Source organism: Sipha flava, unplaced genomic scaffold, assembly GCF_003268045.1.
Source record: "Sipha flava isolate LNK unplaced genomic scaffold, YSA_version1 319_pilon_pilon, whole genome shotgun sequence".
Lineage (NCBI taxonomy): Eukaryota > Metazoa > Arthropoda > Insecta > Hemiptera > Aphididae > Sipha > Sipha flava.
In genome coordinates this window covers 98,278-111,629 of record NW_020273001.1, presented here as the reverse complement: position 1 = coordinate 111,629, position 13,352 = coordinate 98,278, and the positions used below count along the sequence as shown (strand labels likewise).

At 29.7% G+C, this 13,352-nt stretch overlaps 1 protein-coding gene across 1 annotated transcript in view; it reads right to left on the bottom strand.

Moving 5' to 3' along the window:
• LOC112686626 overlaps window positions 1-13,352 on the bottom strand; it is a 75,317-nt gene that overhangs the window by 40,844 nt on the left and 21,121 nt on the right. The window contains exon 2 of the mRNA XM_025559000.1: window positions 1,768-1,857. The gene's annotated coding sequence lies outside the window, so the exon portion shown is untranslated. The remainder of the gene's footprint in view (window positions 1-1,767; window positions 1,858-13,352) is intronic.

The window sequence follows — 13,352 nt, the reverse complement described above, 5'->3', positions numbered from 1 at the left end:
AAATCTTTTTGACTTATTACAGGTATAATGGAAAATTAATATTAAACTTAACAACATCTAACTAATTTATCGTTTTCGATAATTTTTAGAAGACCATTATATGTAATCTAGATATTTTTTTAATATGTTTTCGTCTATAAAGTTTTTACGTTTTAAAAATATTTTTTTAAATTCAAAACGATAATTCAAAAAAATTTATTTATAATTTCAAATTTTAAATAGAACGTTTTATTCATCTATTCGTTTTAAAAGCTTTCATCAGTATTTACTACGAAAATTATAAGCATTACCACTGAAATATATACTTTGCCTAATATATTAAAACATATTTTTAACTTAATTTTTTATCTTCCACGAATACAGTTAGTAAATATGTATTATGTGTAGAAATACTTGGTTTTTATAGAAAATACTTAGGATACCTACGTGTATACAACTATATACATAAACATATGTAAAGTATCATGATGAACTATTCGTTTTATTAAATTCTTTTCCAGAATATTATGATTTATGTTACCTATATTATATGTTTCACAATTCATAAACTAATTTTGTACTTTCTGATACCGTAAAATCTTTAAAAAACCTCCTACTAACGGATAACAATGGAATAGTATATTTTTTTTTCTGAATCCGTCAATGTACACTTCACTCATGTATATAAATACAATTATAGAAATATTTTGCTTTAATTTATATAATAGATCGTATATACACGAATTTGTATAAGAAATATTCGTGACTGTTATAAAATATTATAGTACCACTAAAATTATCTGGGTTTAACAATTAGGTGTTATTATAATTTCTAAGTATATTTAGCTAATCCCATCGTTTTCAGATTGTTTTCTATCCAACGATATTTTCTAAATTCCCACTTATTAAGTTTTTCTATAGTGTACCTATATATTATTAAAGGTAATTTACTGTATCAAATGCACGTTTTACAATTGTTTTACAATTGTTATACAACCGATAAACTATTTATTTTTTCACTTTCAGGTAACTATAATATATAACAAAACAATGAAACGTTTTAAATTTATCGTGTTAAAATATATCGACGTAAACGGAAGAAAATTAATTTTGAACAAACGCTTGAACTTTCCGTTAAAAATAATTACGAAAAATGGATTGAAAATAATATTATATATTTAACGAACAATGATTTCACTATTCTTCGAAAAATTATGAAGTTATACTATCGCATAGCTATGTGTGCGCTCGTATCCTGGAGACAGTGTTTTTGCGAAGTAAATTAATTATAAAAAAAATGTTGGCTAGGGAAAAATTAGAGAAATTTAGAAAATAACGAAGATCGCATTTTTTTTAGCCTGATTAGCACTGCGATTTTTTCTATTTTTAATTATTATTTGAAACCGGTTGTCGCATGGAGACGTCACGCCAAAAACTAGTTCAAATCTATATATTCTATATTTTATAAAAAAAAAAATGATTTAAAAAAACTTAATTAAATTACCTTATTTCATTTTACTCTTTGAAGTCGATTTCGTTTGTAAATATAAGAACTTTTTGTCAATGCACGAGGTCATATTTGATATTTTAATACTTTTATAGTACTATAATAGTTTTAAAAATTCGGTAATGCAATAAAGCAACTTAATCAGTCATAAAATGATGACTACATATTAAAAACTTGGAGTGTCTGGTAAAAAAATATAGGATACAATTTAAATGACACCTAAAGTTCAGAACAATATACATATATAAATAATAGCTGTGTAATAAAATATTAAAACTGACCTCTAAAATACAGTTATATCCGTTGAAAAGCCGATCGTTTGAAACTGAATACATAGATGAATACTCCTAAATAAAATGAGTCTTCATCACCTAGAACAAAAAAAAAATGCATATTAATTTTCAATACTAATTATTAAACAAACAAATTTGTACTGTATCAAATGAATCATCATATTATTTTATTAATACCGATTGCATTGTATTATTGAAATCGTCTAATAATATCTATAAATCTAATAATAACACTTTGGTTGAACAAAATGTTTGCAATTATATTTTCTTTTATAACCGTTACCAGGACATTTTATTTAGTTTAAGTTAAATTTAAACTCCTACCTCACACTCGCACACACATACATAATACGTGAATGTTAATAATGTTTTACACTTGTTGTGACTAATTGAAAAGTATACGAGTTGGGTTCTAAAAAATTAAAAATAAACGCTTACACAATATCATGTTTACGACGAAGAGACGTATCTGTATTAATTCGACTGCACGAGGTTTTAAGTAATTTACAAATTATTATCATCAAGTCGAACCATCTTAATCGAGTTACTTCAAGAATGTCCTTGAGTTTTAATAATGTAACGCACACTACATCGTCGACTCGTTCGACTCGAAACGCGTAACCCATTAGTTTTCCTTATTTTTTCCGCAACTTTTTCTCACTCGTATAGTTATATTGATTCGGTAAACGGCGACTGTTAACGAACAAACGTCCGTGATTTTCCGTCGACTGGGAATAATGAAATAGTAACACGAAGCGGTAACGGATAAAGTCGCGTAATTTATGCGATTCGTTTATACCGAATACGTATACCATCGCGTATACAAGTGGATTGGACAAAAAAAAAATAAATAAAAACAACTGTGTCCACCATTAACGCGATTATCGAAACCCGTCGATGTTTTTTTTTTCAATATGACAATATGTAGTACGATTCGTAGTTCCTTATATTTATTCGCACAAAAAACCCGACGGATGACCACTATATTTTGTTGCTGTAACTTTTTGTGGAGCGGTGCATGTGTGTGTCCATTAAAATATTATCGATTTAATCGTCCGACTCGGAAGTAGGTATTGTCCCTCGGGCACTGTTCGGTCTTTGCGAATTCCTGCGATTTATAATTCACTAATTATAATATACAGGATGTTACACTGTACACGTTGAAAATGTCAGTTCGAAGTATTATCGTGAATATCCGTTGTGGTTCGGTTATACTCAACTAAATCGCTGTATAATAATAATGTATCCAACGTGTTTATAGTGTTATATTTTATTATGTATGCTTGTATTACCGCGTAGTAAATGTATACCATCGCGTAAACGTGTCTTAAATCGTTCTAGGTTAACGCAAATATCGGTCGTAGGTATCATATATATACTTGTGTTATACTTGTGTGTAGATTCGTGTAGCGCGCCGACTTAGAGAGTGATGGTTTCCCAGCAGTTTTGTTGTAATTTCCGTCGTTTTACGTCAAACACGAAACCTGATCGAGTTCTACAGCAACAGGATTGTACAACGTTGTGTACATTTTCTGCGATCTGAACATTTATAGACGGTAAATCTGCAGCACCACGATTCTTAAATGCTATGTATATCGTTAGTAATCGTAAACCCATACAGCACTGTAATATTAAAAGGGATATCGTTTTTTCAATTTTCTCTCTCTCGTAATATTATTACTTTTCGTACGCGAAAAAACATGTACAACGTTGTACAGATCATACGACCAAATGTTTTAACGGATACATTTTTTTTATATTTAATAATTTCATGAACAACAATTTTAAAAATTCCTTTCACGAGCACTACAGTTTACTTAGTAGTTGACCAGTTCGTTAATAGTTTTAAACATATGTTTATTTACTTTAAATAAGTTTCGTCTCGAAAATATCTACACTCTATACGATTTTTTCCCTCATCCCTTCATTTTTAAGTTCTAGAAATCATGCCATAATATGGTCAATATAGACGTAATTACTTTTCGTTCAGGTCGCTTTAGATTCAATATATCGAAACTACGTGTTCTACGCTTAATATTGATATAATTTAATTAATCGTGATAACTATCGAATTATCCTAATCGTTGGTTTGCTATTTTTCTCTAGCCTCCCCGTTCAAGATTTCTGCAGCCATCTGATGGATTTTCTTTGCACGTGTGCATTAAATACAACATTCCTGTGTGTTTGCGCGTACGGTAATTTTTGTACTTTAAACGTCCTTAATACAACAATAGAAAGCGATAGAAATCACACGAAAAATATTATCTGTACACGTACTTAGTACGTCGTAATGATATAATCTTATTATTATTATTATTATTATTATTATTATTATCATCCTAGGAAATTGAATACGGCCGTCGGCAGATAAAAACGTAATCCTCGATTAATACAAATGTATGAACAGACCAGCGAACGCTTTGCTAGGAAGAAGAATCACAAGTCAGTCGTTGATTTTCGCACTTGATTGATGGTTATTTCGACGCTGGTGTAGATATTTGTATCTTACTAAATTGTCATGGTTAATTTCGACTCGTATACAGTACATTATATGAGCGACGGTGACGGAAGAATCAAAACTAACAATTGAATTGTTAAAAATATGCGAGTACAAAAATCACGTGTACATGTATACGAAGAATTTCTGTAATACTATTAATTGCCAACACGAAAATTACGCGTAATAATATACCGTAATTACATGAATGACACGGAATCATATAAGTTTATGCGCTATTAAAATTATTGTAAATATTATTACAATAATTGTGTCTAATCCCATAAGGTATTACCTATTTGTTTTTTCAATTGTTACACACTCGTGAGGATTCTTACATGACGACATGGTCCGTGAATTCTATTTCCAAAAATACTCTGAACGTAGAATTTTATTATTTCCCTTTGGTATAATAAATTTACGAGGTAGAAGTTTTTTTTTATGTGGAAACAAAATTAATTCATTATATTATTAAATGCAACAAGTACTTTTTCATCAAGTGAACAAAAAACGTTTATCCAAATTTTATATATGACGTGTGACACTTATATCGAACTCGTATATGATATAATTTTTAGAAAAATTATCCTAGTCACAAGTAATAAAGAACGACATGAAAAAAAAAAACAGACAACAGTTATTTCATCATCGGAAGAGTGACATGTTCTTAACAACAATGCTCGATTCAATAGAAAAAACATCAAATACGATTTATTTTTATATTTTTTTTATAACTATTTAAACAGTTATATATCCATCAAGAGTATTTTTTATTTAATTATATTAGTTAAAAACTAGATAGAATGATTTTATTTACTGCCCAATCATACGAAATTATATTATTTGAAGTATTTTACCACAATGATAATACCTTTTTTAGTTTTTTTTCTTCATTATATTTCATGTTAAGATTTCTTACTTAAAATTTGTTTATTAACGTAATATTTTCAGTTCACATGATGTGTATAATAATTTTAAACCCGTCAAGAAAACAGTACCCAATTGTTCATCGTCGTAATGGTATAATTCGTTAATTTCTACCGACGCGTAATTTGTTGATTATTAAATATATACTTAACCATTTATATTATTCCGAATATAACTGTAAAAATGTTTAGAACCACCCGATGTCTTAATAATTACTAGGTAATTGTTAGTACGTTTAAAAATGTGTAACAAAAGCTTTCAAAAGGTAATTTCTCGATTATTAAAAAATAGCACTTCTCATAATTACATAAAACGTACGACTGTCGATTATTTAATTTTTTAATTGATTTTAAATAAAAGTAATTTTATTTTATAAATGTATATATATATATATATATATGGTATACACAAGTATTAGCAATGAAATAAAAACTCTGCATGATTACTTGTTTTTAATTGTAATTAATTTAAGATATTTTGCTGATATTAACAATAAATATTAAATTAAAGGAGTTTTCGAACATTTGTTATTATATTTCAATCACAGTGTGGTTATCACATTCATTAAGTTCAACACAAATCAATGTTTAGTTGAATTTTTTTTTTAAATTATCGATATAAAATGGTTACTAAAATCATTCTATATTAACACGATAATCAATAATTAAAAATATAATACCAGAGATTGTTAAATTAAAATGTAGACATTTAAAGTTTTGTTTATAGATTATTAAATATACGTATATGTTTTATTTCTACGAACGATAACCTCGATTTGTGCTGTGATTTATAGTAACCCGTGTAATTTTACTCTTTTTATAGGATTTTTATTTCTTCATTACATTCTTTTAAACGATATAAGAATAGTTTGCGAATCAAAACGTACACAATGAACTTGCAACAAAATGTACTCGTATAATTGCATACATGGTATTTAGTTACACTTGGAAAATTTAGCTGGCCAATACAATAAATTTATTTTCGGTATGTATACATATAACTCAAATAAAATACCTTAATTATGTAATATGCGTACATATTCATATAATATAAAATGTACATTACACATACATATCATTATTATTATTATTACACGTACATACACGAAATCATCCTATTAAAATGTATATGCTGATGATACGATATCCGACGGAGCGTGTAAAAATATTATTTAGGTGTGAGCTGCTATAAGAAGAGAAAGTCAAACGATCGACGGTACATGGATGGAATAAAGTATAAACTGAAATAAGTGTTTCCCTGAGCCTAATGATACTTGCCATGCCCGATATAGTGCTGTGGAGGGCGGAAGGGTACACTTCTGTATAATATATTTACTAGCAATGCATACGTGTCTTTGTTGTCAGTCGTATATGCCGGTTATTATTCCACAGCAGTGGGGTTTTGATCGTTTATCTTGTGTGGTTAATAAATCGAAAATAACCGAGTTCGCTCCAGAAATACTGTAATGCACGACACTGTCCCCCCCCCACCCCCATCACTCGCAAATACAGAATAATATTCTGGAGCCCTTTACACGCCGATACGCGCACGTTTATCATATTAAGTATAATATCCGCAGTAACTCGTTAACGTTTCGAAAACGTCACAGAATCAACTTTCGTCGTGCAGGAATACTATTGTAATATACCACAATAATACATCAATACCGTTACTAACGTTATAATATAGTGTGTTCACGGTATCACCCGAGGCAAGCGTTTTGGAGGCCCTTCTCGAGCTATATACTCGCGTGCACCTGTATGGAACAGAATCAATTATTCGCTTTTATTAATAAAACATTATACTTTAATTTTTTATTTTTTCCAATTGTACATTGAAATTTCTTCGTAGAAAGTTTCATCGATAACTATTCATTATCAAAACATATTTAGCAATTATTGAGATAACACCGACACTTTTGAATGGAATGAATGGTTCGCAATAGGTACAGTTCAAATCACCTATAACTGTTCGTTTACATGATGGTCGTAACCTCTTGAACATATCGATGGAGGATTGTGAAAAAATCTACGAATGGTTTGCAAATAAGGCTTGAAAGATTAAAATAACTAAATTACTTTTTTATTATTCTCAAAACTATTATATGTTATGTACATAACTGATCTTGTTCGCGTTCGACGAATAGAATATCTTATTTGTATATAAAATACGAGTATACAAATTATAATTTATGCATATCTATAAAAAATAATTATTTATAGTAATCTATAGTTATTTTTCTTCCAACTTCCAACACCAACACTCTAACCATTATATTATGTGTTAACATATATGTGTATAACATATGTAAAACATTTGTTTAATTATTTGTAACAACATTGAATACATAATTTTTGTATTAAATACATTCGCAATTTTTTTTTTTTTATGTAAATTTTATCTAATCCTAGAAAACTACCTTTTTAATGTCAATGTAATAAGCATTTATATGTTAATAGATTTTTTACGTATATGAAATACATAAAAGTCCGCTTAGTCTTTATAGTACGTATATTAAGAATGTCGAAACGATGAGTGTATACACATAATAATATTTATACATACTTGTATTTCAAACCAAATCATAAATTATTCTCATACAGATATAATATAAAACCAAAGTAAAGAGTATATCCATTTTGACTCGGATTTCGAGGACTGAAATGATATAAATATGTAAATATATATATATATATATATATATGTTTAATGTATGTTTTGTTTAGCAATTGAATTCAGCTATTCTCTAGAACTCCATCGAGGAACGACACTAACATTATATTGTATTTTATCGTTTAGCGTTCGTTGTAGATTATTGTCGTCAATCTTGATGCGTCCGTGTCATGTTTCAAAGTAATATACCAACGCGTATAATTTGGATAAAAAACAATCATCATAAAGTATTATTAGCACTATATATATATATATATATATATATATATATATATATATATATACTACTACTATCATGTACATTAAACAGCAGTAGGTAATGAGTATGAGTAATAAGTAATGATATCTAGATATAAGCGTTACATAAGATGATTATAAAACAGCGAACAAACAAACAAAACCTACAACTATCTACAAGTAATTAACTATTGTTATTTCTGGTGCACTATACGGTCCGAAACACACACACACATACATACATACATACATACATATATATATAGGTAATATTACATTGTTAAATATATTTTTTCCTTTTTTTAATAAAAACAAATTGTAGCTCATAGAAGAGGTATATTCTATATACACAGTAGTGTTACGTAACAATGTTGATATTATATATACTTGATTCTACCTTAATTAATCGTGAATTACCCAATCATAATTTTATAAGATCGAAATACAGTTTGTGGTCTCATTTTAGCAAACGATACATTTGAAACACACTGGAATATAAAAAGATGTATTATAAAAGACAAAATTAATATACTTGTATGTTACATCCCGATTTGAAAAATTTTCAATTTTCAATCTGATGTAATATAAATACTTCGAAAAAGTTTTTATAAAATTATGTGTACGCGAAATTATTAAAAACTATTCGCCATTGTAATACCATGTGCCCAGCGAAAATAAATGAACAAATATAAAATTTAAATATAATGTTTGGAAGTAAAAACGAGTTGTTAATTAAAAACATTACGATGTCATGAAAACTTTATAACGTTTTTCTGTAAGTCATGCAACATTTATTTATGTATAGATTGTCCGAAAGCTCCCCCGAGGCGTTCTCTTCGCGTATATATGCATAATACAATAACACAAATACCGGCACTATACATGTCTCTAATAATATTATAATATCTATAAAGCGTAAAGCCAACCACGGTTAGGCGTTTTCTAGTTTAGATCTCACGACGACTTTTCGACGATCACACACAGAAAGTCGACAAAATACATACCCCGTCATATTACACGCGTGTTATTTACTATACAATAATTATATGTATATGTTTATACTCGTCGACCGAGAAAGTTTAAGGCAGCGTATAGGTACACACCGTTGACAGTTATTACCTTCGACCGGTTTGCGTTGAAGCGAAAATCCATCACATGTGTGTAAACGCGTACCTATGTATGATAATTTACGCTGAAACTGTGTATAATAAAATAATATAAGAATAATTCGGATTTCATGCCGATTATCTGCTATCCCTCCTCTCGGCGACCGATCGAACGGCGTGGGGTCACAAATTACTGTATACCGCGGTAGCCGCGTTTCGGCGCGAAGTCAAAATTCGGTAGGGGGAAAAATACGCGATTTTTTTTTCCTCAATGGAAGACCGCTTTCGACGTTTACCAATACGTACGATGAACGCGTAGGGCGCGTTGTACGCACGTGTATCCATGAATGATATTAAAATTGCAGCGCGACCGCCGCACGTCACTCTCACTATGTTCTACCATAATACGTGCACTACGTATTATAATTTATAGAGGCAAGCGCGTGAACCCGTACATGAATTGTACGCAAAAGACGTATGAATACAATTTACCGTATGTACATTATGTATTATTTCATACGTTTCCCATACGTTTCACCGGGCGAATTACAACTTTTACGTACGACAACAACAACAACAACAGCAACGATGATAGTATAACATATTACAATGTAACATCCGTTTGTACAGCACGTATTACCTTAAACGTTCGAACGGTGTTACGGGGACTTGTACGGTTTTCGTTTTCGTTTTCATTATAATTTACATTTCGCGGCCGTCGCGTGAGAATCGAAACGGTACTCGGACGGCGCGCGAAAACGGTTTTTTTCGTTTCCAAAAACAATGGTGGCTGCGTGGGCAGCAAGTACTATGTGCCTACCGGCTCGCACTCGCTCGTACTCGAACACCGTTGCAAAACTATAACTATTTTACACGTTTAATTATACGTGTATAACGCTCGCATATTAACCGCATCGTCATCGCGGTATTAATTTTCGCGTATACATACCGCGGCGTATCATTATTATTAGTAAGTGTTGCTAATTATCGCCGCGTAATTGTGCAATAAACGTTTATTCGTAAACAATAATGTATAATAACGTATAATGTTATATAGCCGGCCAAGAGCAGGGAAAACTTTCGTGAGCGCCGCGCGCACACAAAAAGATTTGTTCTGAGCGATTGTTCTCCCCCGAACGAGGCGCATCGTCATGTATAATCCCATTATTGTCTAATGAAAGAAAAATAACATTTTCTAACATCACTTCTCGCTTTCGTCCCATGCGATTTCGTCAAAATCCTACTACGATACCTGTATACCTTCTGTAACGAGATTAACCTACATCGGCAAGTGAAACATAATATACCGTCCGTGTACCAACTGTGATACACGTGTATTATACGCGAAGATCGTGAGTTCGTTGTGTATTACATCGTAGGCATACAGTTAAATTAAACATTTATTTTACCATCCACCTAGAAAATTAACAAAAAAAACAGAAAATTCTTAAAATGTATGAAACTATATTATTTTCTTATAAGTGATGTATTATTAATTATTTTTAGTCATTTCATTTTAAATATAAAATCTCATATGATAAAATGCTCATAATCCAATTATATAAAAACACGTATGGGCTTTGAAAAGTAATGGTCCACGTGCGTTTCGTTGTAAGATACCCGCGTCTTTATTGAACAACCGACCAATAACAATCTAATTTATACAGAATAACAATAAATATTGAATTAATATTATAATAAATAAAAAAAATATTGTTTCAAATATTACAAAAATGTTATTTTTTATTATTATTTGCCAAACACGTAGAAGCTATTTAGAAAAATTGTGTTAAAAATATTGTCCGATTATTTGCTTAGGCGTTTAGTAAAATATTTGATTTCACTATAAGCTTAAGAGAGTATTTATAATTTGATAACCACACACCAATAACATACTAAAAAAAAAGAAGAAAAAAAACTGACTTTAATTAGATTTTAATTCGAATTATGAGTACGTTCCATAAAGGCCCTAATGTGTCATTTGATGATAGGGTAATAATTCTTAACTGGTACATTATAGTTTAAATCCAGATAAATTTTCAAAACAATGTGCAACGAATTAAAGGGCCGTTTTCGTTATACTTACGTATACGATGTACTATTGCTAAAAAACGATTCCGGTGAACGATTTACAGTGAAATTTACGCATGTATTCACTTTGAATGGTATACGCAATGTGTGCCAAACTATCATGTTGGCCATGAAATTAAATATACATAGAAATGCGTGATTATAATACACACACACACATATGTACAAATTAGTAAATAGATACGTATACACGTTAATTACAAATATGTGATTCGGTACTAAATTATATAACGTGGAATTCGTGTAACAGTAAATAGTAGAGTTGTATTATCATGTTGCGGTGGCTTAACATGTATACATTTTCAAATCCGTATAATAACATTATTCAATTATTAATGAAATATAATTTCATTTTTAAAATACAACCCGTTTTACAAATACATTTTCAGTGATATACGTATGGGTACTGATTAAATAATATTTTATTATTTTTTTAATCATTGGTTAGGTATGAATTGACATTACGAATGTACAGTATTATAATTAAACGCTACCTATGCAAAATTACACGTGTATTATGTTGAAAATACGATTTTCCCGGAAGGGATAGAATATATATCTATTATTACAATGTCAATTAAAATAATCCGTGATAATAATATATTTATAGGCATCGCGTTTCCGTAAAAGTCGTAAAATAATAAAATGCAGTCCAATAAACATTTTAATAACCTAATAAACGTCCATTGTGTTTATAGTATGTGTATCCGTATTATAAAGGTAATATACTGCATATATTATACATTGTATACACACACGCGTAGAATACAAACTGTGATATTAACGATAATATCGTACATAAGGTAACACAAATATAAACACACAACTAAAGCTAAGCCTGAAAATTTTAAATAAACCGACCGAAATAATTTTATACCAGTTTTTGTCTTTTGTCTTAGAGTGGACAGACATTTTTTACGAACATAATATAAAACTATAGATAAAAATGTAGTCGAACGGGAAAAAAAACACTCCTATTTAAGTACATTGACACAAATCAATATGAATTGTTCGAAAAAACTGTTATACGCTTAAAACGTATAAGGCAGATGATGCCCAGAAAAATTATTCCCAAATTTATACATTATTATAGACATGGGCGCCCGCAGTAAATTTATCAGGGGGGGAGGGGCATAATGAAATCAAACACAAAAAAAAATACATTAAAAAAAAGTTTATTCCTTGTAAACTACAAATTGTGTTAGAATTATATGAAATCCAACACCAAAAAGAACATTAAAAATATATTCCTTACAACCTAAAAAATTAGTTAAATAAAAACTGAAGCTATGTGTGCGTGGTGCGTCGATCGTCATAAGTAGTTTACACAATAGGCGATTAATATAAATTCACAGAATTGAAACGTATTTAATTTTGCGCGATTAATGTAATACGCATTATTTTGTAGGTACGCCTTATAATATATTGTTATTACGATCAACAACACCACACGGCACACACTAAAGTAAAAATATCGATAAAATGTTGATAAATCAAAATAAGAGTTAAAATATTCAACATTCTATTGAATTGCAGGGGGGGCAAATGCCCCTCTTGCCCCCCTCCGGGCGCCCATGATTATAGATATTATATATTATATAGTGTTGCCATAACTGTAATTGGAAAATAAATAAATAACGGGTTTTCAAATTGGTTATCCAAATGTCAAGTATATAATGTTTTTGTTGTGTTGATAATAAATGATTATACATGGATTCGTTACGTAGGTACGAATAGCTAAACATAATAATCTTATGTGAGCACAACTACGAACCCAACGTATATTATTTTACAGAAAAAAAATAACATTAAAAATAGTTTTATTTCAAAAGTGTTTTCTTGTGTATTTTAAACACGAAGTTAATAGCCACGCAGGTAATGGATGTAACTTTAAATTTGTTTTATATTTCGTGTTACAAAAAACTGTACAGCGATGATCAAGTATGCTAGATGACATTTAACAAATTTTTTAGAACAAGTTATTGAAGAGTTGACTCTCCGATAAAAATTGGAATTAGCCCAATATTAAGTTTGAGTCATAA